The sequence below is a fragment of the Peromyscus californicus genome, unplaced genomic scaffold (genome assembly GCF_007827085.1).
Source record: "Peromyscus californicus insignis strain IS unplaced genomic scaffold, ASM782708v3 Scaffold_15__1_contigs__length_86483966, whole genome shotgun sequence".
Taxonomy (NCBI): Eukaryota; Metazoa; Chordata; class Mammalia; order Rodentia; family Cricetidae; genus Peromyscus; species Peromyscus californicus.
Window position 1 is genome coordinate 58,966,458 of NW_026294447.1, and position 23,794 is coordinate 58,990,251.

Below are 23,794 nucleotides of genomic sequence, written 5' to 3' on the forward strand. Positions count from 1 at the left end.
TAGCTTTGGTGGCTTAGTTCTTTCTGCTTGGTCTGGAGGACACTGGGAATAACTCACCTGTCTGTTCTTGCTGTTGAGTCTTAGCTCAGAAGAACTCCTTGGGGGAGGTACTGGGGTCAAGCAACTCTGTAGCTACACAAAGCTTGGCCGAGGACTTCTAAGTCCAGCACCCACTCTCCTTAGCATCCATTCTGAGCACAGACTTCCTGTGGGAGATATAGGTGTTAATGAGGACACTTCGTGCCATGGTTGCTTTAAGTCACTCTCTATCTGGTCCTATGGCTTATTTGTGGTGGGCATGACATGGGTTCTTTTGGGCTGACCTTATCTTAGAAGTATGTGGACTAAGACACTGTGGTCAACAGCACATCTTTTCATCTCATCCCAGCACCTGATGTGTGGTGTGTGTGTGTGTGTGTGTGTGTGTGTGTGTGTGTGTGTGTGTGTGTGTGTGTGTGGTAGGTGTGTGTGTGGTGTGCATAGGTGTATAAATTAGAAAACCATTTTTCTAAACCATAGGTGTACGGTTAGAGTAGGGTCTCTCAAACTGCTCAGTGCTGCTAAGATATTCATCGCCTAGGGATCTTGTTAAAAAGCAGATTCTGATTGAGGGACCAAGATTCTGCATTTTTAGCAAGCTCTCAAGTGATGTTAATGCTGCCAGTCTGTGGACAACACGTGTAGCCACTGGGGGCTGGAGCTGCGCTGTGTGTTCCTTGTAGTGTGTGTGCACCATCTCCCCCATGTGCTCTACATTATCCATCATGAGTGAGCATCCTTTTGATAATCAAACTGTGGTCAGTTGTGAAGAGCCACCTTCTCCACAAATGTCATGTGATTATTCTTTCAAATCAAATCATGCCTTCATGGGCTTCCCAGACATAAGAACTACTTCAGGGAGGGGCTCCTGAAGGACTTGTCAGCACCAGGTCCCCAGCCTTAAGTGTTATTGATGATCGAGGCCATCTGACTCTGTAACCCTCCATTTCCAGTTGATCCTCGGGAACAGTTCCTGAAAGCACAGCCGCTGGGGCCCAGGAATCCTGCCTGTAGTGCCAGAAGCACTCCCTTCACTTACCCAAAGAGGTATTAGCCACGACGGCCTTGCCCTCCTGTGATAGTCCCCCAGCTGGCTTCTTGTCATCCAACCTACCTCTCAGGGAGAACCAGAGAAGGTGTCCTTTTTTTTTTTTTTCTAAATTGATCTACCTTAGAAAACTTCCCAAACTTGGTTCCAATGGGTGTGGGTTTCTGTCAGACCAGATGTGGACCTTGGGACCAATGTGTAGCACCGAGTGGTTGATGTCAGCTCATGTGCTTCCTTACAGGCTGTGGGCATGTACCTCTCTGGCTAGGGGTTCAGCTCATCATGGGAAGAATCTTCTGGAAGCAAAGATGGCAGTGGGCATGAGGCCTTGGTTTTCCTGTCAGAACTATCTGAAGATATTTGAGGTCATCAATGTCATGTTTATTTACTCACCATGAATAATACACAGTTTAAAAACTCCTTTTGAATATCAATCTCTGAATATCAAACTTTTTTGAAGGTCTTCCCTCACAAGAGATGCGAGATTGTGTGCCTTGTGTGACCTTCAAGTGAGCCCTGCACCTCCTTCAGGATGCTACTTGGATATTTTGCTGATGGGCAAGCACCCTAGGAAATTTGGTCCTGCTGATGGTGAACTTGATACATTTTTCTGATCACCTTCCTTCATTCTACTCCACCAGTTTTCAGAGCAAGGATGCACTCAGAGGGTGAGCTGACCACAGGACTACAGGCTTCCCCAGTCCAGAGCATGTGGGCAAAATCCTTTCACGATGGGTGGGCAGTGGGAAGAACCCATGACAAGTAGTCACATCCTCTATAAAGACTCCCCTGGGAACAGTCTAGTTTTCAGGGTTACATTCCCACTCAAGAACACCCTGGGAATTCAGGCTTGACTTCTCCCAAGGTGTGGGAAAGGCAAGCTAACTTGGCCCTGTTCTTTTTTTCTCACTGAGGTCACTGTTCTTGGCATCCACTTCTTCCTCTGGTAGACACCAACAAGGTGCAGTCACTACCTCGATGGAGCTTCCTGACCTGCTGCTTGGCTCTGGGAGAGACTGGATTTCTTTCCTTCCTTGCTCGTGGAGATCACACCCAGAAGGTAAGGAGATCCTAGCTTCCAGGGTGTCTTTTGATTCTGGGAAAGGGAGGTTGACCCATACCCCTGCTATGTGGAAAGATACTGTTCTCTTGGCCTATCACTTTCAGGGATGATGCCTATGCCTGATGGAAAGCTCAGCTCCCGCCCTATGGATGACGGTTCCCTTTGAGATGACCACTCCTGTTGAATCCTTGGATAGAATCCATTCAAGATGGATGTCAGCTTCATACAAGGGCACCATCAGACTTGGCCCAAGGTCTGTGGGAATAGAGTGGGTCCAGGTAAACCCAGGCACTAGGGATGTCTATGGCCTATAGCCCATACACCCCATCTTCAGAACACTTGTGAATTCAGGTTGCTCCAGCCCTGCTCTCTCTCTTTGTCAGAGACAAGTACCATCAGCTACCAAAAGCACATACTAGATGGCCAGTCTATGTAAGAATCCTCAGAATGGAAGCCCAAAGCCCAGGAAGATCTGATGGATCAAAGGCCACAGGATGTGCCAGTGAAGGTCACAGGCTTCTTTTTACCGGACCCTCAGCACCCAAGCTACGCTAGTGGGGCATGACATCCTTCTGCCACACCTTGGCAGGTATAATCCCAGCTCCATTGAAGGAACATAAATATTTCCCCAGGTATAGGGAAGGAGAGCCTATTTCACAGCCTGGGCCTTAACTGGGACTAAGCCCCATGTTCTCCAGAGATACACCATTAAAACTTGGGAAGCCATTTCTAATGGAGTTTCCATTTGTCAAGACAAGCTCCTTGAGTAGGCCAAAAGGAAGCTTCCTGGGGGCAGAGTGTTGTCCCTCATAGGGGAAAGGAGTCTGATCAAAGAACACACATGTAAACTGATGCCAGCAGGTTATAGCCCCTTCCTACCAAGTGACTTCTTGGGTGGCTCCCACAGGCCATCCAGCTCTGAACAAGTAGTGGGGTCCTTACAAGTTGATTTCCTGGCACATGAAGACAGGTTTCCACTCAGTTTGTTTTCTTTATTTTTCTCCCTTTTATTGTTTGAGTTACGTTTTTATAGACAGAATCTCCCTGGCCTGGAATTCACTATAAAACCAAAGTCCCCAGAATTGAATGTATGCCAATCCTCCTGCCTTAGGCTCCCAAATACTGTGACTTCAGAAATGGGCTATGGAAAGCTAAGAGTTTGCTTTCTTTCATGTATATGTACATAGATATATATTTTTTAATTTTTTTTTTTTTTTTTTGTGTGTGTGTGTGTGTGTGTGTGTGTGTGTGTGTGTGTGTGTGCCGGAGTCTATGTATGTGTAACAAGTGCATTCAAGAGTCTGCGGAGATCAGAAGAGGCCATTGGATCCTCTTGAACTGGACTTATACACGACTATGAGTCAACCATATGGGTTCTGGGAACTGAACCCAGTTCTTCTGAAAGAGCATTAACTCCTGAGCCATCTCTCCAGCCCTCCAGGTTTGCTTTCTTGACATTGGGCCCTATATGGGAGTATTGATCTTGCTGGGGAAGGGCGGTTGACCTCAGCCAGCCTCAAGGACAGTTGTTCATTTGGCTAGATAGGAAAGCAAGGAGTGTTACCAATTCTCCTGATTCTTGGTCCTCAATCCATTCTTAGGGATACTTGCTGGATGGTGGATGTCTCTGAGAAGGCGGGGCCCATGGGCAGCCTCTTTGATGTTTGCAGAGCAGTAATCCCTTGTGCTGTTGGCTTTATTTGTGATGGTCATACAAGGATAGACCAGTCCCCAGTGCCGCTGTAGAGGTTCCAGGTACGTACACAGACTTCTGAGCTCTTACTCTGAAAGCGGTAGAGGCTGTGGGGAAGGAGGCACCAGAGAACAGTGTGTGGTCTGTGTTCTGAAGAGCCCTCTGATGCAAGGACAGTGACCAGAGAATCCATGCGGGCTGTTGTGCAGGTCATGGAGAGCTGATAAAAATGTCACCAGAATGAGAGGTCTTCCCGATGTGGAGGTGTGGAGACTGCAGGGTGCCCTCAAGGTGGGAACTGGATGAGCCAACATCAGGAGTGAGCGGGTAGGAAGAGGAGGGCCCGGAGGCTGTACAGGCAGGATGTCTCTGAGCCCTGATCCTCAAGTGACTCCATGGGCTACAGGGGCCATCCTTGCTGGTGTCATGGCTATCCCAGCTAAGGCAATGACCTGGGGGTCTGAAAGGCTAGGAAGATGGAAGCAAGGGTGACTGAAAGTGAGGAAGTCATAGGACTAATGCTGGGGAGTTAGATGACATGTCAATGAGTAGGTGGTTACAAAGAAAAAGAAGAAGGGGGGCGTGAGACATTGATCACTCATAGCCGGAAGTGTAGAAATTGAGAAATTAAAAACAATTTCCATGTCCTTAGAGGAGAGCCAGGTTTCCATCAGGGTGGAAGGTGGAGCTTTGGGAAAGAAGTGAAGCCATGAGGGACTTTGACAGTGGAATGTCTTATGGAACAATGGGGGCAGGTAGGACATGGAAAGGTGGGAGGCAGGTTCTTAGTGGAGCTTTGGGAAGCTACTCTAAGGAATAGCTAGCTTCCCAGTAGCTAGCCACTGGGATCTGGAAATGGTACGTGATCCTACACGTCCAAGGTTTCTTCTAGGAGGTAGGTAAGCCATTTGTGATAGTGTCCTTCTTGGAAGTGATTTCTTAGAGATGATGCAGGGGTGAAGCAGTGCAAACAGGAGGGGTGGGTCTCCTGGGATCATGAAGAGCCCAGTGAACTTCCCCTTGATCCGCCTGAGGATGCTAGTAGCCTGGGCTGGGCTCTTTTGCAGTGGGACTTCTGTAGTCCCCTGAGGAGTTTGAAGTGTCTGGTGGCTAACTGTGTGTGCACCACAGAGAAGTCCAAGGCCCCATTCACACACCCTGGGCTCTATATACCTGCAGAGGACTGCTGATCTACAGCAAGTGGCCTCCCCTTCTCCTCTTGAAAGCTTCTCAGTGCGGACTCTGGACCAAGGAAGTTTCAACTTCAGAGAAAGAGGACATTGCCAGCATCACTGCAAGGAAGGTGAGTGGGCACTGCCGCCCCACTCCACTGTGCTTCGAGAACACTTGTCCCCCACCTCACTAACACTCAGCATCCAATCTGCCCACAGGTTGGTGGTTGGAAACCATAGCCCTTGGAGAAGTGGAAGGGGCCCTTTGTCTGTCTTGTCTCTGCTTTTCTGTGGTACTTGAAGAGAAGTTGTTCGTGGTGGATTCGCTTTACTTGTGACGAATCATTCACGGACAACACTTTTTTCAGTACCAAATGCTACCTCTAAGGAATTCCTGGACATGATGGCAACTTGCAGAAAGATGGCCTTTCAGTCAAGCTTGTAGAGAAGCCAAGTATGGATGGTTGGCCACGGACAGTATGCTTGAGCTAGCTGTGAGTCACCTGTTCTGGTTCCCTGAGCATCTGACCCATCTGTAGGCCTCTCAGTGAGCCGTGCTAACCTTGGGGAGGCAGCTCTGGTTTTACTCCCAGCGTCAATCACCTCACAAGACTTTGAAGAGAGGCCATCTTCCAGAAGAGATGTTGGTGCCAGCACCATTCAGGGTGTGTGACTGGTTGACCAGAGGGGCGTGCACTCTGTTCACCCTGTGGGCCACCTAGTCACCAACCCTCAGCATCAATCTCACTCAAAGAAGACTCTCCAGAGATCCTGTCAAGTTTGGGGAAGTGTCAATGGACTTGATGGCTGTGCCTGCTCGGTGGACCAGGATGAACTGTGGTCTTGGGGGTGTATGTTTACATAAGATGCCATGAGGCTTCCATGCTAGCTGCTGCATCACTATCACAGCCTACTTGAAATGTTGACTTCAGATGTGGACATGATGTTGACTTCCCATGAGGGACCTGAAGTCCCTTCTCTCCTGGGTGTGTGACTGAATTGTACTTCACTAAGCATGTGCCTTACTTAGCTGATGTATCTTTCATCTGGTCCTCTAATCTCAGTCTCTTGTCTCTCTGCAGGAGAGTCTGTGAGATACCATCATGGTTGTCCTGACATCACCACACCACCACGGGGGCTTCTTCGAGTACGTGCTCCCTTTGTGGAAACTGTGGAATGGCGCCCCCTCTGGTCCAGGAGGACTAACAGGATCTAACAGCATCACCATCCCCTTCAGGTAAGTGTGCCTCGGGTGAGCATGCACTCAATGTAGGTGTATGTCACTCGGCTCGGCCCACTACCCACTGCTGTCCCTCCCCTTCTTCCCAGGACAGAGGATGTGATCACCGTTTGGCAAGAGTCGACACGTTCTTCACCGGTGTTCATGTCTGGTACTTGAAGAGAGGCTGGCCGTGATGAATTCGATTCATCTAAACGAGTCATACACGGCTCTCCTCTCTTTTAGTGCCAAACTCTGCCTCAGAGGGCTTCTTGGACCAGTGCTATTTCCAAGGTGGGTTTCTGAATGGCTGAACATGTGATAAGTGTCTCCCTCCAGCTGCATGTTTCACACATTAACCCCAGTGTCCAAACTAACCCTAAGATAACTTCCTAGAACACCTCTGATTTTTAGAAAGATCACAGTAGCTCTTAGGGGAGTCTATCTGTTTAAATATTGAAATATACTGGCTAGCTTCTGTTTTTATTAGTACCTAATTCTACCATGGAGGAGCACCTAGAAGCAGCTTTTGTTAGTTAACTTTCAGGATATGGAATAGATTGGGAACCAGGACTTTGTGGGACCCAATGTTGACTTATCAGTACCATTCCATGCCCTGAAGTGAAGTCTTTGAAAAGTGAGCACAGGTTCATCTAACAGCCCCAGGACAACCTGTTTTATAAACTTGTGGTTTTCTGTGAGTGTGGCTCCACCACCTTCGACTCACTGAGTATTGCATGACAAGTTACCTTCCTCTTGGCACTAACTTTGGGCTGATGAACTAGGGGTTGGCCAGAGAGCATGGGTCTGATTGGGAATTGAGCCACCTGATCCACTCATCCTCAGGGTCCTGTCCACTCTCAGAAGCTACTCCCAAGCTGCCCTGCTTCGAAGAAGATGCAGGAATGCTGTGAGAAGTGCCACCTCCTGGTACTTGGAGGGAGGTTGTCCGTGGTAAGTTCACACAATTTAATGATGCCCAATACACAGTTGACCTCTTTCCACTATCACATCTCATCAGGTGTCTTCTTAGACCTGATGCCAATCTTGGAAGCCACGTTCATGTTGGTTTTATACTAGTGTCCTTGAACATGTGGTTGCCTCTGTAACTAGCCGACAGGCACGCTGGTGTTCTCTAACTCCATCTAGGCCCTTCATGGAGGGCGTTGCCAGCATTGAGAAAGACACCTATGTTATAGACTTAAGGCATGGATGTGGTAGTACCCATGGTATCTCTTGCTTTTTATCTATTTGTAAAGGAAAGTAACAGATCTCACCCCCCTTCTTCCACTGCTAGCAAATCTTGTCTCACAGGGAGGACTTCTAGATATATTGGGAAATTCAGGAAAGGGTTCCAGGGGTCAACATTTTGGGGATGATTTTCCATGCCTGTCAGCCAGGATATCAGAAGAACTGAGCACAGTGGGAAGAAATATTTTCTATTTCTTAATTTTCTTTGTGAAAATAGTATTTACTCTACCTATTCATATATTTATAAAAAAGATGCATGCTTGTGATAAAAATTCAAGCAATATGAAAAAATTAAATTAAAAAAATTACTAAAGTTTCCACCCACACATAAACAACTTTAGGAATTTCAAACTTCCTCCTGAGACTATATACACAAATGGAAAGGGAGGCTAAGAGAAAACCATTTCACAGGGGTGAATCTACCATGTGTCTAATCATTTTATTTAAAATATTCATTATTTTAAATAATTTCACTTGTGCTTAACATAAAGAAACAACTAAAGGAGCCTGGAAGGTTTGGTAAGCTTCTTCTTTTGCTTTACTGAAGAGTTGTGAACTCTTAAGAGTCCAACACCACTAAGAAAGGTGATGTGGAAAGCAGTGAGTAGTGGAGAATCAGTTCCCCTGCTGCTTCTGACAGCTGCAGACACGACCATGCTCCCACACTGACCCACATGCTTTCTTTACTAGGGTTATGCATTTTAATTTTTCCGTTGGAAAAAAATTAGAAAGTAAGTCTTACAAGTGTTGAAGATTGGTCCTCAGTATGAACAGCTTTGGTCACTTGTTTTGTTTAAACTCTGCCTTCTTTTTTTAGAGTCTTTAATTCATCTCTCAATGCAATTAGGATTTTTGTCATTCCTTCAAGAATGTCTCACAGATATACCCTTGAGTTCTTAAGATTGGTCTCCTGCTCTCAACCACAGGGGACAGATTAGCTGTGTATAGAATTCTCAGCCTACTTTGGACATTTCCTCTGAGAATGTCCATACTTCACTATCATCTTCTGTATTATTTTACTACCTCTTTTGGTGTGGCTTTCAAAAAACTTCTTATTTATCTAGATATATTATCTAGTGGGTCCTCCTTTGTAGTTCTAGAGAGTGAATGCACAGCCTTCTGCATACTAGACAAGCATTCCTACCTAGCTACACCGAAGCCCATTGTACTCTCAGTTCTGCATATACTTTGAGGAGAGACTTGGGAATACTGCCTTCTGTGAGTTCTCTTATCTCTAGGAATGTCCCTCTAATGCCTGTATAACTCTCCTTTTCATGGGTTTGCTAACTTTTCATTGTCTGTCTATAATCAGCCCAGAATTTAAAAGTTTGGGTTTGTTCCTTTCTTTCTGGGTGTAGGGGTCATAATGCAGGGCTGGGCAAATGGCTCAGTTGACAAAGCGCTTGCCATACAAGCATGAGGATCTGGGTTTGACCCCAGCACCTATCAAAAAAAAAAAAACTAGGTTATGGCAATGTGTACCTGTTATCCTAGCACTGGGCCGGGGTGGGGGGCAGAGACCAAAGGATGTTTCCTGGGGTGCTCACTGGACAGCCCGTGTAACCAACTCAGTGAGCGAACTCCAGGTCCAATGAGAGACCCTATTCAAAGCAATAAAGTAGGGAGCAATTGAGGAAGTCATTGGACATTGACATCTGGATTCTACACACATTTATGTATCCCCCATGCACTCATTACCCTCCCCCACCTGCACACACACAGTTATAACATGGTGGTTCGCATAAGGTTCTGTCTGGTACTTCAAAGGTTTCACTAAATTTATTGGTGAATTCTCTGCTCCACTTGTTGGCTCGTACCTCATGACTAGTATAAATTCCCCCATCTTTGTCTTGGAACTTTGACATCTCACGGATGTCACTGTGCCATCTTTATGGCAGTCCTCCCTGCTGTCATTTGCATCACAAATTTGCTTAGTTAAAGGAATCAGACCCCTTTCTCAGTGTCACCTTCTATCTTCACAGGATGCCGAATTGCTGCGCCAGCTTCTGGGATGGACAGGGACCCAGGACCCACCATCATTGGGCAGGTATGTGAACTTACTGTCAATTATTGGTTTTTCTCACATGCAGTGGGCCATTCACTACAAGTTACAACTTATCTTTAGGCAGACATCCTGGAAGTTTGCTTGCCATGAGAGGTGAGGCCATGACCCTGGTCAGTGCCACACCGTGGTGTCACACAGTTGGCATTCAGTGCTGACACTGTTTTTATGACCAGTGTTGTAGAGCTGGCCTCTCTGTGAGCTCTGCAGGCAATTCCTAGGCACAAGGCCTATGTAAAGTAAAAAAAAAATGTGAGCATCATTGCTGTTTGCCTCAATGCTGATGTGAAGCTAGGGACCCTCCACTCTTATGATAGACACAATAAAATCTATGCACTAGGGCCTCCTTCATCAGACCCTGTAAGAGGCTCCTTCGACACTGCGTCCTCAGCAATGGTGCCAAGGCTAGATGACTGCTTCAGTGGGGAAGGGTTGGATATGGGGTGTGTGATACGTCCTCAAGCCCTCTTGCAGTCAGCGCACTAACCTGTTGTGTTCACTGTGCTCGGGGGACTTCCTGGAGGAAGCCAGCTTCAGAGAAGAGACGCTGGCACTCACCCGCGGTGCTTGAAGATAGGTTATCCGTGTTGCCTTCGCTTTACTTGTGACGAATCATACACGGTTGACCTATTTTTCAGTACCAAATCCCGCCTTGGAGGAATTTCTGGGGTTGACCCTCACTTCAGGGTGGGACTTTGGTGTTAGCGCTTCTCCGGGGTAAGTGAAGAGGTCATTCACCCCAGGCAGATCCAGGAACACACATGCTGTCCTCACCCAGTGCGTCCCTGGTTCTCTGCAGGACTCGTGGAGGTGGTACCTATTTGGAATGAGGGGAAGTGTCCTATAATCATTCAGTTTATTCCCTCTACAGATGACAGATAGTTACACTTCTCTGGTATAAAATGTGGCTCTCAAGGTCAAGTTCAGAGCTAGGAATTCTGTACACACACATCTACATGGGTGTTTCCATCAGCCCTCCTGGCACGCACTCATCTCTGGGCTCACTGGAAGACGTGGAAGTTCTGTTCCCTGAGTGTTGTTCTGCTGAGAGGCCTTGTCCCTGCTCTCTAGGACACACCCTGTGTTCCACTGGAAAACCCTTCTGTGATAGTGCAATGGCTTCTGACAGTGGCCCTAACCACAGGCAGGGGACAAGAAGTAGCCCAAGCCACAGGGCATGTATCCTTTGGCTAGAATGTGTAGCTATCTGCCCAGTCCTCAGGGATTCCCTCTTCAGGCCTGCTGCCTGGGACATGCCAACACAAGCTCCCGAAATCAAGTGTTTGAACAGAGGTTGTCCATGGTGTGTTCATTTTATTTATGATGAGTATTACATGGCCAATCTCCTTTCGGCACTAAAATCTTCCTGGGAGAGTTTCTCCGGGGGAGTTCTGTCAGCATCTGTGCGGGGTAAGGAAATGGAGTGTCCCCTGCACCTAGTGCTTTTTTTTAAAAAAAAAAATGAGATTTATGTCATCTGGTTGTCAAAGTAGGATGTCCCAGAAATGACACCAACTATTTGGGGTGGCTCTGTGGTTTTCTGGCCATTGTTATAAAGAGCAAGCACATTGGGTCAAATACCATATTTAGATGAGAAACTGTCTCAGATGGAGACATGCTGTAGGGAAGGGAGAATTTGAGCCACCCCTGTTCATTCATCGCTCTCATCCTCAGTGTTCGAGTCCAGGGGTGATCTCCAGGAAGTAGAAGCAGCTATCAGACTGGAATGTGGGAGGGCATCTCATGGTGACATTTTAGTGGTATTCGAATGCTGATGTCCTTCCTCTGACTCCAGTGTCCCTTGTGAAGGAGAGGATGCGGCAGCATTCATTACTACCTGGTGCTTGCTAATGGTGTGACCTTGAGTGAGTCAGCCTGTCGTCTGTCTGTGCCTCAATTTGTCTGTATGAGAGCATTAATGGCTGCTTATAAGGTATGTATGTACACACACTGAATGTGTGCTCAGTATTTTTGTAGTGCCTGGTTTTCCAGGGAAAGTTGGAAAACCATTGGATCTTGTAATGATGCTCGCTGTATGAATGTAGTTACCATGTGGATGTCCTTCCACCCTCTGGAGCACAGGTTCCTTGAAGTCGGAAGCCTCGTCTCTAGTACCCTTAGGTGTACACAGTACAGATGATGTTGGATGAAAGGCAGTTTGACATGCTTTCTTTGTCGAACCCTCTTTGAGGCCTCTCAGAAGCTGGAGAGAATGGAGGACGTTCCCAGAGCCTTGTACTCCCTGATGCTGCTGGTTTGTCTGTGGGGTCTTGCTGTCCTCTCAGGATGCTGCCTTGGAGAGGGAGTTACCCCCTTTTAGGTCAGCCTTCATTGGTGGGCTGGATGGACCCCGCCACACAGAGAAGTCATGGTTCCTACTGTGTCAGACCCAACTCAGGACTTCTCTGGGAGACACATTTTGGGATTCAGACTTGGTATCCATACATTTCTGGGTGAGTGACCAGTTCCTGGCCAAAGCCTGGACCCACGATGCATTTATATAAGCCTCTTTCCACCTGTAGGCAGGATAGAGCTCTGCAAGCCAGTCCATGAAAGGCTGTTTTGCAGTTGGACCTGGGGGCTCATTGGAGGTAACACCAGCCTCACTAGAGGGTGGGAGTCAGGGAGCCAGAGCCGAGGGAGGCAGTGGCGCCTGGGGAAGAGGTGCCCTGCACTGCTCTCGGCCTGCGCTGACGTTTGATTCTGGAGCAGAGGTTGCCCTTGGTGAATTCGCTTTATTGATGTTGAATCACACAAAGGCAACTTTTGTTTGAGTATCAAAGCCTGCTTGGGGTGGCTTTGGGGAGGGTCTCTGTGTATGCCATGTGCTAGAATGGGTGACGGAGATAAGGGGTGAATAGTCAAGGGTGTGGCTCAGAAAACACAGATGGTGTAACCAGATGCAGGATCCCTGGAACCCATGAAGAGATGCCAGTGTCTGCTTGGCAGCTTTTCTCAACCCAAATCCTCTTTGTCACACCAGCACTTAGGCCCCCTGGTTCCAAACACATTGGCTACTCTAATCTGAAGACACCTTGACCAAATGAGCTCTCCCTTGACTGTGTCAAGGACAATGGCAGCCTGCCTTCTCTGTCTTCCTCCCCTCTCCAGCTCACTAGGTCAGGAGCTCTTACATTCCATCCATTTTCTCCCCCCAACACCCGCCCTTCTCCCTGTGTGCTTCTCTTTCTCCCCTATTTCTCACCAAACCTTGTTCTCCATTTTTGGATGGGTTAGGAAATGAGTAGAGGAGACCAGCATTTCATCCCATTTACATTAAATAATAGTGATAAAATAATCACAAAATAACACTACAAACTACCGGAACGGCTCGGAGGAAAATGTGTTCAATTGACTACAAATTGGCAGAAGAATCCAATTTTCTTGACAACGTTTCAGCTACGACTTTTGACCTGGGGAAACAGTACTCTGTAGACATGGCAGCCGCAAGAGGAGGCTTGCGATAGTGGCGGCTGCTGTGAGCAGTAATATTTGTGGTAGACGAACACACATTGAGGAATCAAATCTTCGTTCAGATTTTTAAATGGGAAAGAATTGATCCTAATGAAAATGATTTGAGGAAATAACAAGGGAAATAAAAGAAATGAAAATGGCTCAACAGCACAGTCAAGGAAGCTAAACAGGGAATTGGATTAGTTTAATGGAATTTACTCAAAAAAAAAAAAAAACAACAAAAAAGAAAGCTTTTTTTTTTTATGAAAATCAATGCGGGTGCAGATTTTGGCCAGGTGGAGACATCCATGTGCTTAGACTGAAGCCAGTGGGGCAATAGGAAGACCTGGTCTCCTGCAGGTCCTCTGTGTGGCTAAACTTTATTTTCTGTCCCAAACCTTTCCAGAGCTCCTCCTAGACCGATGTGCTGCTGACTGCAGCAGTAACAAGCTGGCGAGGGTCCTCTGGAGGATGTGAATGGGTGCCAGTGCAGAGCATGTACCCCGTGAGCAATCTTCTTCAGCTTCCTCTAGCCTCAAGACACATTCTGGGTGAGACACTGGCTCCAGGGTGGGGTGGATGCTTCCTGGACAGTGGGTTCTGCCCTTCCTGAGCAGTTGGCACCTGGAACGTTCTAGGGACTGCCCTTCCTTTGGGTTCCCATGTTACCAGCTCTCAGTGTTAGCTTTTAAGACATGCCCATGGTTGGCGCTGAAAGTCTCTTTGTCCTGGAGCCTAGCCCCATCTGGGAGATCGTCACAGAGCTGATGTATCTAGGATCTAATGTACTGCCTGTGGTGTGAAAGGGCTCATTGTTTTCTGGCTCGCTTTAGAGGTGACTAGGGTTTCATGGTGGTTCTTTCCAGAAGGATCTTTACTTCGAAGGACCTCAGAGGCAACACCATTATCTTGGAGCTGGTCAGTGGCTGGAGCCCTCTCCAGGACAGGTGCTTGGAGGAAGACCCTGGAAGTTCTAAACATGCTTGCTGGCTGGAGCTTGTATTTACCACTAGCCATGGCCGTTGCCACTGTGTGGTTCTTAGGAACACTCCCAAGAGGTGATGCCAGGTCGGGAAAGAGCCTCTGATCCACAGGTCAGTTTCCAGAACACCTAGCTGAAACTGCCCGTGACGTCTTTTCCCCTTATGATAGACTGCGTGCGAGTGGCCTCTTTCTGCGCTGCAGCAAGGCTAGAAGCCTGTGAGAACTCTTGCCAATGTCAGAGAAAGGATTCTGCTGTCGGTCCCACTCCACGGTTTACAAAACGGGTGGTGCGCACAGAATCCAGCCTCTGCTGTGGCCCATGTCATCAGGTCCTGACCCTCACTGGCTAGCCTTCTCCTGTGACACGCTTGTCTGGGTTCTGCAGATGAACTGTTCTACTGTGTGAAGGGAGACTGTCTAGGGTCTGGTTCAATTGTTCTTCCTCTCCTCCATCCATGTTTGTCTTTGACATTTTAACTGCTTTGTTTATGGGCTGAATGGTCAAGCAGTTCTTGCTGTTACCTCTTAAACCACCTGTGAGGGATGACAGGGTGGGGGTGCCAGGTTGGGGGGTATGCGGTGGTTGGGCCCAAAGAAGAGCATCTCTGGATGTTGGCATCATTGCCACTTTGCTCCTTCTGGAAGGCATCCTCGCTGAGAGGGTGGAGGGTGTGCATGCAGGATCTTAGGGCTTCCCTGACTCCAGGGCTGGCAAAGGAGTGTTGAGAGTGAGCAGAGTTCTGTGTTCACTTCCTGCACTGTGCCCACTTCTCTTGCTCAGTGCCAGCCCCTATCTACCTGGGTCTCCAGGTCAATCTCAGGGAAGGCTCTAGATAATCATTCTGGGGAGATGAAAGGATGGTAGATGCGCCGGGGAGGTGATGGGATAATTGCTCTCAGGTAGTGGAGGGTGGCTCCTTGCTGAATGGGGAGACGGGGTACAAACTCCAGGGATGGGTCTTCTGGAAACACAGCCACCTTGAAGCATCGGCCTTGGTCTGAGCATCCGAGCCTCTCCATGGTACTCGGAGAGAGGTTACCCGAGCAACTTTGCATCTGGAGGACGAATGTTGCTCGGTGAACCCCTTTTCGGTATCAAATCCCTCCAGGGAGGCCGAGTGGAGGCCCCGGCACCTCTGGGAAGAACGTGGAATCATCTCTGCTCTGGGGTATAGGACGGATGGTCGACCAGCTGGAAAGTAATTGTTTCTAATGTACTTCACCTGGTCCACTAGCCGTCGGTGCCCGCTGCAGCCTGCGTCTAGGATGCCACTACCTCGGCTCAGCACCTCTGCTGGTACTTGAAGGGAGATCGACCGTGTTATATTCGCTTAGCTGACTTCGAATAATACATGGTTGATCTTTTCTCGGTATCAACACTCAGCTTGGAGAAGCACTTGGAGTTGCAGCCCCACTACCCCCCGAGGGGGTGGGAAATGGGATGGTGCTTCTAGATTGCTACCTCAGTGGGGACTGGGCTGGGTGGGACAGGCTGTGTGCTGTCTGTGTCCAACTCCTCTCACCATTCATATCTACCCTACCCCCCTCCCCAGGACAGCTTCAGGAGGTGATGCAAGCTCCATGGATGCAGCAGCCAGCATTGGGTACTTGAGGAGAGGTTGTCTGTGATGAGTTCGCTTTATTAATGACGAATATAACACAGATGGCCTGTTTTCAATACCACCTGTCACTCCTGCTACACAGCAGTACATACCAGGTGCCACAGCACTGCTCGGTAGGTGAATGCATGGACTCTGTATGACACTTGCCACCCTCTTCACTGAGCCTCAGCTTCACATCCATCCTGAGGAGCTTCCTGGGATCACACCAACCTTGCAGGCTGGGATCACACCAACCTTGCAGGCTGGCCACGAAGCATTGGCCTGGTGTGCGATGGATGAGCGGAATCTGTCCACTTGCCATGCCTCTTGCTACAAGAGTGGGTGTCTGTCCCTATCTAAGGCATTCCACTGAGGGCTGCATGCCTGCATGCCCTGCACCTGGGGTGCCTCCCAATACCAAAAGTGCTTGAAGGGATGGCATAATACTTGCGAAAGAACCAGGCCAGCCAGTTGTACATATAGCCCATGATGGGTTTCCATTCCTCATGATGGTATAATACATGGTCATCTCTCTCTAGTATTGGATCTCACCTTTGTGAGCCTGGGTGTCAGGGGAGGGACATGCTTTGCTGGCCCACTGGACACAGCTTGATGGTCAGGCATGTATCTGACTCATCCTGATCCAGAGCAACACATCTCCCTCAGTGGGGGTTAGGAAGCCCATCTTAGAGGAAGAAGCACCCTATGTAGAGTCCATGCTGCTTCGTAGTACCTGAAATAGGTTGTCTCTGAGATGCTTACTTTTTGGATGCTGACATCCTACCCTGGACCACTTCTGCTTTGAGATGCTGATGCCAGCAGCAGAAGCCTCTGTGTTGATTGACACCATAGTCTGTGTGTGAGCCTGCGCCCTGGCCTCTTACCTTCCCAGTTCTCCTCTGTTGGAAACAGCATAGAATGTCCCCTTGAGAGTATGAGGCAGTGATACCCCAGCTGTGTCCCTACCTCAAGCAGACGCGAGTCCCAGACAGGGTTTGGCCTGTACATAACGCATGCTTTCTCCATCTTTGCACTCTGGCTTGCCATAGAGGCTTGACCTGGAGATCAGAAAGCAGCTGATCATGCCCAGTAGGAGCCTTGGAGACGTAGGCTAGAGACATTTGGTATTTAGTAAGGATCTCCAGAGTGGCAAAGAGTTCTTTCTGAGTAGGCTTGCATTGCCGTTCCCCCTTCCCCCTCCAATGCAAGTAGCACCCTCACCTTGGCAGCTCTACCCTGTGGGCTTCTTCACCTCTTCTGGGTCTCCTCATCACCAAAATCCTCTGTGCCCACAGAGACAGTGTCTCCCTCCCCTCTCCATCGTCACTCCCCCACAGACCTGCCCAAAGGGTATGTGGTCTCTCTTCAGTCTCTTCCTCTTGTTCAGGAAGACCTGCCCATGCCCCTCCCTCTGGGAGCTGGTCCTGGTTGCCTTTTCCCTACCTAGTCCATCCCTCTTCCTCAGCCTTCATGCTCGCACATTCCTTTCACTGGAATTCAGGATTCCAAGGGGGATGGAATGGTCCCTGCTCAGCAGTGCCATGGAAGGCTGGCTGGCAACAGCTATCCAGCGCCTTCCTTTTCCACACACTAGCACTGTCTATCAGTCTACTTGTTAGCTGTTCCTCCCAAGCTACCTGCTGTCCCAAACTGCCTAGTACAGTCTTCATGTTCCCAGGCTTTCCAACCCCCCCCCCAAAAAAAAAAACCAATTTCCCAGGGTAGGGACAGACCTTTACATTTTCCTTTCTTTTTCCTTCCTCCCTCTCTTCCTCCTTCCCTCTCTCCCCTCCCTCCTTTCCCTTCCTCTTTTCTTACTTCCTTGGCTTATCCTCTGCTGTATTCTAAGCCTTAGGATCCAGGCCAGGTCTATAGTGACAGAATAATGAAGCGTGCTGATTGACTAATAGAGTCCCCAAAGGCAGAAACCATATTAAGTTAATCCCCTGGAAAGTGGTGAGCATGGAGCAGGAATTCCATAAGATGTGGTGGCTGATTCCATAAATATGGAAGCTGGGTTTTGCATAGTCTTTGTATTTATTAGAGGCTGTTTGATTTTCCAGTCCCTCGCCCCCACCCCACTCCAGAACCTCACTCTTCTGAGAGTTGTTGCAACGGGGGACAGGTTAGCTAGGTCTACAGGCTTTTCTCCACTCCTGTAGCTGGGGCCCCATGCTAGTCCTCAGATTCAGCGGAGCACAACCCCCACCCTCCACTCCATGAACACTTCTGTGGCGGTGAGCCAGAGGCCCCGTAGGGCCCCTGTGCAGCAGCCCTGATCCTCTGTCAGGGCTGATATTTGATGCATGGACCTGAGTAAATGGGAACATTTGGAGATGGAAATTGCTGTTAATGGCACATCTTTGGAATATATTAAGCGTGTGCAAGGCTGCTGCTGGTCTCCCAGTTTAATTGTTCCAATGTAAGCGCAGCCACACCACAGCAGCAGCAGGAAGGCCACCCCAAGTCCCTTCACCACTCGATGGGGAAAGCCCCAGGTACCTCACCCACCAAGGGAGTATTATGCTTGAGACAGAATGTCAGCTGGGATGCCAAGCAATCAGCAGCATGCATATTCCAGACTCAACGGAGACCTGGAGAGGATTGACCCCTCCCGCTTGAGGCAGACTTTTATTAAAGGCAAAATCACTAGATTTCTCTATTGTTTGAGGAGAAGAAAAGACAAACAAAGGATTTTTCTCATCCAATGAGTCAAGTGAAAATGTCTGTCCCCCAGGACAGCAGGCAGGCAAGAAGAAAGTCCCTGGGGGCACTTCAGGGGTCAGAGAATTCACCATCTCTGAGATAGTGCATAAACCCTGTGTGGCAAGGTCACAGAGCACAGGCCGTTTCTCTGTGCCTGGCAGATGTTAAAGCCAATTTGCCCATCCCATAGTTTCTTCTGGGTGTGACTGGACTGAAGCAGTGGTGCATTCCTTTACTGTTTTTAAGAGGGGGGAGGTGTGTGTGTAGGGAGTAAGTACTAGCTGTCTCCAGTGAGTATTTGTGACCAGGCAGGGGAGTAGGTTATGTTTTACAGAAGAGGAATTTACTAGGACTCAGAGAGTTTGAGGACTTTCCAAGATAACCCATCTGGAGACAGGGCTTCAGGCTATGTGTTCTTAACATTTCTGCTTGTGCTGGCCCAGGTACCTCTAGAAATGACCCCATGAGCCATAGATGACAAACAGCTCATTGAATAGGTCTCCACATCTTTCTGCACAGTGAGGCAGGCTCACTTTTCCCAAGACATTGCTTGCCAGGATTGTCAAGCTTTTCTTTTTTCCCTGTTAACTTACTTGGTTCCTCTCCCATTAACTAAGATGCTTTCATTCATGTCTGCCTTATAATAGGGCTGCCTACTCCATCAGAAAACCCAGGGCACTGTGGATGTTAAATATCAGGCCCAAATTGGCTGTTTTGTTTGCTTCCACTGAAGGCCTGCATTAGCTGTCTCTGTCATTGTGTGTGTGTGTGTGTGTGTGTGTGTGTGTGTGTGTGTGTGTGTGTGCGCACGTGCATGTGTGCATGTGTGTCTGTATGTATGTGTGAATGAGCCTGCTGCCTCCCATCAGAGGCTGAAGAGCTGAATACCTCCTGGCTTGTGTGCTGGGTAGACTAGGCCAGTTCTGAAGACGTCATTCCTCATAGGAGTCTGGCCAGTTTCTCTTATCACATCTTTGAGCAGCTAAGGACTCAGGACTGTAGGATCCTGTCCCCCTGGGGTGGGGACGTGGAGTCAGACCCACATCTAGTGAGTTAGTGGTGTTTCTTTGTCAAGATTTGAAAGGCTGTGAGAACCTGTGGACCCCTAGGGCTGGCTCAGAGTAGATGCTCAGAAAATACCTGTCTTCCTTGGATCAAATGGGTTTAGATGCTAGCACAGGAGATGATGAATAGACGGCTGTGAGGGGCACTCAGAGGATGTTTGTGGAATGAATAAATAAACACACACTTTTTTTTTTTTTGAAGAAATTAAGAAACAAGGAAAGGGAGAAACATCCAGGGCAGACAACATAAATCTCCAGCAATATTACCAACGCTCGCTACAGCTGGGGCCACTGAAAAGACCCTGTGGAGGTGGTGGGGCCATTTGTCATGGGCGAGGACAGGCTTGAGGGCTGGGACATGGGGCCTGATGGAGGCTCGTCCATCATTTTCTCATTATCCCCGCGACGTGGAGGGCAGCTAGCGCATCGCAGAACAGCAGCCTCCAAAGGAAGGTGGCAGGGTTGGGAGTGCGAGGGACCCCGAGGGAGGGCAGGCTGCCCCAGGCCCTGCCCCCTCCAGGAAGCCTTCTCGCTCCAACCCAACACACGATCTCACTTGCTCTCGGACGCTCATCTTGCGATCTTTTATCGACGCTACTGGGAAGGGGCCGTTGGGAACTTGTCCGCATGTGTGCCTGTGCTTGCCCAGTTTGCGTCCAGAGAAGGCGCTGTGAATGCTTGTTGGCTTGTCTTTCCATTGTAGACAGGTGAATTGGATTGGTCCTCCAAAGTAGACGTTCAGGAACTCCACCTACTTTCCATCCACACTGCTAGTCCTAGGTTGGAACAGTCCCATTGGGTATGACCATGGAACAGCTATGGCTATGAACAAGCCCTGAGGCCTGACCTGAAGCCGTCAGTGGGCCTGGTAAGTGTCTGCCCTCAGGACTGGTTCATTTAGGGGTTGGAGCAAGGATGGGGTTTTCCCAGGGCACAAGGGGTCCAGAAGTTGTGTAGAAGATACACAGAATGAGGTTGGAGGCACACATCCCAGCCCTGCTCTCCCCCCACCCCCACCCCACCCCAATCCTGCCATCTGCGACAGCTTCGTTTTCTCTAACACTCAAAAATACATGGTTCTGCTACGTTCTCCTTGGCAGGCAGGGTAGCCAGAGCTGCGGGGCTGCCAAGGCCTGGGGGAGCCGCCAGCCTGCAAAGTTTACTGTACAAACAGTTGGGGGGGGGGCGTCTCCGTTAACTCGAAATCCCCATCAGTAAACATGCCAGTTTAAAGTGTAATTAACTCAGGCCGGAAAAGAATTCTGATTTGGACTGCTTTTCACAGTTGAGATTGTTTTTCTTTTATTTATTTATCTCTTTCCGGGTGTGGTGGTGTCTGTGGTGGGTTTTAGCCAGGAAAAATAGAAAGGGGGAGGGCTTGGTGGGATGAGCCAGTTGGGAGAGAGAATGCCAGAAGGAAAGGACAAGGGTACATGGGTTTGCCACCTGTACAAGCCGGGGATCTCCATCTATTTTCTGTCCTGGGTGGTGGCTCCCTGCAGATAGAGAGACTAAGCTGGAAGGCATACCAGGGCCGCTTAGTGAAGAAGGAACACAGGTCTCTGTGCCAGCTGGTCAGGTGGCTCAGCGGTTATGGGATGCTAGCATAACCCAGAGTAACTTGGAACTCCCTCTGATGCCTTCTTTGCTTCCATCTTCCAGGAGCGGCTCTGCCCATCTTTGTTACCTCTCCCTCCCTGGATCTCCTGCTTAAGACAATGAAGCCTTCTGACTGGAGAAGACGCCCCTCTGAGAGGACCAGGACCATTCCGGACCCAGTGAGATCCAGTACCCCAGCCACACCCTGTGCCATCTGCCACTGAGCCCGCCCCCCCCAATACCCTCTGCTTCTTACCATTGCCCCGCCCCCCACCCCAGCCTTGCATTTCAGATCTCAGCGGGACCTGAGCAGCCCTTGCTTAGGAACCTGAGGTGGGGGTTGGGTAGGCAGACCCAGGGGACTGAGCATGGGTATAAGAAAAGATTTCTGCTCTTGGTTTTCAAAGTCTCAATGTGTGGAGCCCTTTGAATAATAAACATATATCATAAAATGTAAATATGCCTACGTGTCTGTGTTCAGAGGGACTTTTGTTAAGTGGGGGTGGGGGTTAAAAGCATGGTCTGGACTCCTTCAGGGGGGACCTCCTGGGATGTCTCTGGCCTCTGTCCTGGAAGCACTTTGCTGAAAGCAACATCCCAAAGCAGGAGTTCACAACTGTATTCCTGACCTTGGGTACCAGCCCCATAGTCAGACTAAGGAATCAGGGACATGAAAAGATACCCTTTCCTATCATCCTGGTGTCTCACATGAGCCCCCCTTCCAGCTCCTTCTGCACAAACTGAACCCCCCTCAGGAACAGAGGCCAGATCCTGGGATACAGCCTGTGCCCACGCGCCTCTCATTGCTGGGCCTCAGCTTGGTCACGACTCAGCCGGGCTGACTCAGACAGAGCCCGGAGCAGGAGACTCATAAATTACATAATTACCCATGAAACCTGCCGCCACCGCTCTCTCCAGCCGGGAGGGACACGCTCCACTCAGGCTCTGGCCGGTGGTGACTCACTGTTTTCCCCAGAGCCTCTGCCCGCCCACCCACACAGCCACCTCATCTGGGCTGCTGGGCAGGAGGAGGGGGGCCCCCCAGCCTCAGCCCCATTTCCCCCTCTTCCTGCTGTCGAGACAAAGGCAGGCAGCCCCCGTCTTGCTGAGGGCTTTGGTGGGGGCACTTGCCCCACCAGCGTCCCTCTACAGCCCCCTGGTGGCACTTCTCATAGAAGGCTGCATGTGACACAGGAGGAAACTGAGGCTTAGGAAGGCAGGCCTGTCTCCTGTCCCTCCTGTAAGGTGGTTTTGCTTACAGCTGGTCAGACCAGCAGAGAGAACTATGAAGCCTCCAGCTACCCATATCTGCTTTAAGACTTTTATCCCCTTCCCCAGTGAATCTTGGGCAGAAACTAAGTGCCCCTTTGGAAAACACTTTTCAAAAATGACTATGCATTTGACAGGCATAAGGTGGTCTTTTCAACCCTCATGAGGGGTGGTCAGCCCCACAGCAGAAGGGACACCCACAAATAGGAGAAATGGATCAGTCAGTAAGGTATTTTTCATGCCAGCATGAGGACCTGAGCTCAGAGCCCCAGCAGAGCTCAGAGCCCCAGCGCTCATGCAAGATGCCAGTTACAGCAGTATGGGCCTGTCCAATGAATGTCTATGACCCAGCATGTTGAGGAGGAAAGGGCAGAGAGACCTCTGAGCTCACTGACTAGCCAGCTTAGCCAAATCAGCTTAGCTGCGTGAAAGAAATATCACAAAATAAATAAATAAACTAGAGTGGAGAGACATTCAATAAGATGGCTCAGGGGTAAAAGTACCTGTGGCTGAGCCACAGTTTGATTCTCTGGACCCACATGGTAGAGGCAGAGAACTGATTCCAGCACGTTGTCCTCTGATCTTCTCTGCATGCATGCTTTAGCACATGCACACAATGCATGCAAACAAACAAATGCAAAAAAAAAATCCTCTTTAAAAGTGGAGGATTGCCGGGCGGTGGTGGCGCACGCCTTTAATCTCAGCACTCGGGAGGCAGAGGCAGGCGGATCTCTGTGAGTTCGAGGCTAGCCTGGGCTACAGCGCGAGATCCAGGAAAGGCGCAAAGCTACACAGAGAAACCCTGTCTCGAAAAACCAAAAAAAAAAAAAAAAAAAAAAAAGTGGAGGATTATAGAAGATGCCCATGTCAACCTCTGGCCTCTACATGCACATGCATGCACAGCATACACATACACATAATTAGATAATAAAATGGTGTCTGAGACTGGAGAGATGGCTCAGTGGTTACAAACATGTCTTGCCTCAGAAGACCCAGGTTCGATTCCCAGCATCCACATGAAATAAAAGTAAATAAATCTTTAACAAAATGAACGAATGAATAAATAAATAAATAAAATGCTGTCTGATGGTATAAGCTATGTTTCAAAACCCACCTGTGTCACCAACCACTGGTAAATGTGGCTTTCTCATCTCTAGGCCTCAGTTTCCTTAGCTACAAGTCAGGATCAAGCCCACCATCCTCTTAAGCAAGAAAAGGGGAATCTTTAGCAGTGTTTTAGGCTCTCTTGAATTGGGAGATCCCTCCAAGGCTCTCATTGACTTAGAGGCTTAGGGCTCCCTCCACAGTTCTCCCTCTAAGGCTGTCATTCTGTTGAAGACTCCCCCACACACAAGGCTCTCATTGAGTTGGGGGCTCCCTCCAAGGCTCTCATTGAATCTTGGGACTCCTTCCAAGGTTCTCATTGACTTGGAGCCTCCCTCCAAGGCTCTCAATGAGTTGGGGTCTGCCTATAAGGCTCTCCTTAAGTAGGGGACTCCCAATAAGGCTCTTATTGAGTTGGGGACTCCATCCAAGGCTGTCATGAGTTGGGGGCTCCCACTAAGGCTCTC

General features: G+C 49.1%; 1 long non-coding RNA gene across 1 annotated transcript; it reads left to right on the forward strand.

The window, feature by feature from the left end:
* Window positions 1–15,725: 15,725 nt before the first annotated feature.
* LOC128110941 (uncharacterized) lies at window positions 15,726–21,412 on the forward strand. The gene is made up of 2 exons (XR_008218418.1): window positions 15,726–20,223; window positions 21,018–21,412. It is a non-coding gene; the product is annotated as an uncharacterized LOC128110941 (long non-coding RNA).
* The last annotated feature ends 2,382 nt before the right edge of the window (window positions 21,413–23,794 follow it).